The sequence below is a fragment of the Pteropus vampyrus genome, unplaced genomic scaffold (assembly GCF_000151845.1).
Source record: "Pteropus vampyrus isolate Shadow unplaced genomic scaffold, Pvam_2.0 Scaffold20, whole genome shotgun sequence".
Classification (NCBI taxonomy): Eukaryota; Metazoa; Chordata; class Mammalia; order Chiroptera; family Pteropodidae; genus Pteropus; species Pteropus vampyrus.
The window spans coordinates 2,013,134-2,016,174 of record NW_011888801.1 but is presented as its reverse complement, the minus strand read 5'-3'; the positions used below and the strand labels follow the sequence as shown (position 1 = coordinate 2,016,174).

Here is a 3,041-nt window from a genome sequence, read left to right as displayed (position 1 = left end):
TGAAAATGTAAAAATAAAATAAAAATTTAACTATGAAAAATCAAGAGGCAGGTTGAAACATTGAGTGCTAATTTTCTCATTTTTCATGGCACTTTGTCTAAAAAAGGAAATACATAGTTTAGAAAAATTAATGTCTCTTGATTTCCTAACCTTGTTCCTAAACCTATCTTAAATATCAGTCTTAAAGGGCTATTGTAAGAAATATCTCTTGTAAGAAAGATATGCCAATCTGATATTAAGGTGAAGAGTACCTAGATTTTTATTTTCAATAATGTAATTATCTATCACATAACCGGTAATCCCTAATCACCTCCTAACAAGAAATTCGGTTGAAACGTGAAAAACTGAGTTTATATGCCATTAATGAGACACCTGCTATAAAGGTTAAAAAAAAAAAAGATGCTAACATTTTATTTAAACCAAAAAAGAACGTTGGTATATGCATACTCCATTTGTTTTCTTTTTTTAATTAGGAAAGATGTGAACTCTCCATTGTAAGGTCATTGTGTTATATGACAAAGAAAATGATTAAAGTTTTGAATTTTCTTAATGCTCATGACCATTACTAATTTATGGAATAATGGGAAGGGAAGAAGGATTGCTGAATGTGAGGATTTGGTTTATTTTACATAATGCAGACAGATGTATTAATTTTGGAAACTTATTGAATCAATATACTGAGTTGCTTCCTTAGATCAAGAACTTTTTGGAATTGAAGAGCGCCCAGAATTTCGACTTGTTAAACCTCAGAAGTTTATCATGATGATGTGAGAATATTGCTGACCTTATAGAACCTGAAAGTATAGAGGATTTGATAAAATAAGTATAAATATATCTATTCAACCTAAAATTCTGGTTTGAGCATATGCTAAGAAAAGACCAGACTGGATACTCTGTGCTCAAAGGGAATTAAAGATTTAAAAGAATTGTAGAATGTCTTTGTGGAAATAACATTACATTTCAGAAGAGATTTCACAGATTTTAATGAAAAAAATTATGCCCTTGTTGTTAGCAAAATAAACATTTGTTGAGCGTCCACCAAGAATAACAGAATCCTAGGTATCCAATATGAGTCTATTTTCAGAACTATTTTAAAATAGCCAAACTCTGAGCAAACTGTAGATTTACATAGCAATGTAAAAGAGCATTCTTTTTTTTATATAATTGCTGAAATAGCAGCTAAGAGCTAACAGCTATCATCAGAGACATCAACAAGAATCCATTTTGATATTTGTTTCTGGTTGAATATACTACACAAGTTTCAACAAATAATCAAATTTTCTTTATTAATTTGACCAAAACTAATCACTTCACACTTTATACAAAATGGCACTTGTATAGTTAATATTCCTATAAAAATTCCATTCACCCAAAGTTGGCTAGATGTGTTATATGGCACATAATTGTTAAAACTATGAGTTGTTTGCAAGTTGGGTCTATGCTGCTATAAAAATTCCATTCACCCAAATTTGGCTAAATAGGTTACATGTGCATAACTATTAAAACTATGACTTGTTTCTAAGTTAGTTTATAATTCAGGGTCCAATTACTACTATACATTGAAATACACAGAATTGTAACAGTTAAAAATACTTTTCCATCATAATATATTGTCACCTTTCATAGTCAATATAAATAACATAAATAATGCAAAAATTAAGCCATGTGCTCTTTGAAAATCAGACTTTCAATGTAAGATGGTTTAGAATAGTACAAAAAGCACCACGCTACAAAAACATGCTACCAAGGTATTAACTGAAAAAAAAAAAGACCATTTTGAGAAATAAAATAAAATAGAAGATAATTGAGAGAAAAACTTTTAATTTTTGCAATGTTTTCTCACATATGGGCAGAACGTGTAGGTAACATGTCTTTCCTCTATATAATCCTCTCAATGTAAGCATTTATGACAGTTATAAAAAAGTGTAGGGTTTGCTATACAGAGGAATCAATAACAACCTTGTAAAGCCTACAGCAGTGCACATAAACATGCTGTAGGAGACATTAACACCAGGCTGCAAGAAATAATTATATTTTCAATAAGCATGTTCTTACTAGGTAATCAATTTTTTACACGTCTTAACAGCTATTTCACAGCTCAGGTAGTGAATGGCAGCAGCTGTTATATCAAAACCATATATTATATGCATATGAGGGGCTTTCGATTTTTTCATAGGTATCTACTTATTTGTGATTAGCCACATTTAACTCATATTAAATAAAAACAAGGTATTCATGGTGTGGTTAATTCAGGAGGATTTTTAGTACAGTCTTATTTTAGAAATAAATTCTTAACCAATTATTTTTATGCCAAAAGATTTAGTAATTCAAATTACATGCTGCTCTTATTCCCAGATTTATGAGATTTGTCACGATCAATGTTTCTGAAATATTAAATTAAAAGGTGTCACGGTAATTACTATGGAATAAATAGCAACTAGGATTTTTTTAGGCAAATAAGCTCGAATTGTTTACAGTAAATATTTAATACTACTAATATTTTCCCACACAAGTAGCCTAACAATATAAAATATAAATTTGCAGAATTACTTCAAAAGATCTTAAGAAACTGATTTAATACAGAATTCGATACTCGGTTAACAAATTATGCATAATGTATCCAAAAAGAGGTAGATTTGAAAGTAATACAAATTATGTTTCCATAAATGATCATATTTCTCTTCTGTATTTGTAATAGTGAACCTAACATATGCTTTGAGATGTGTAAATAATTTGCAGCATAAAAGACAATTATTTAAAAATTTATATCAGCAAACAACTATAATTTATAAATATACACAAGAAATTTGAATTAGGTAAATACTTACTGCTATATAATAAACTCTTGCTTTTTCTACCAACATCCAGTTTTTCTCCATATCAAGGTGTTTTTCTTTTTTATAACAATTGGCAGCTGCAAGATTAGCTACAAGGGACCTAAAACAACAACAAAAAGCAAGTAGGTTTTTTTTGTGTAAACAGTTTGTTCCTTTTGCTGCAAACTTGCCAGGTATTTCTATACAGTTAATTAACAAATTTTT

At 29.2% G+C, this 3,041-nt stretch overlaps 1 protein-coding gene across 3 annotated transcripts in view; it reads right to left on the bottom strand.

The window, feature by feature from the left end:
- ADK (adenosine kinase) overlaps positions 1–3,041 on the bottom strand; it is a 475,283-nt gene that overhangs the window by 258,621 nt on the left and 213,621 nt on the right. The gene's annotated exons all lie outside the window — the stretch shown is intronic.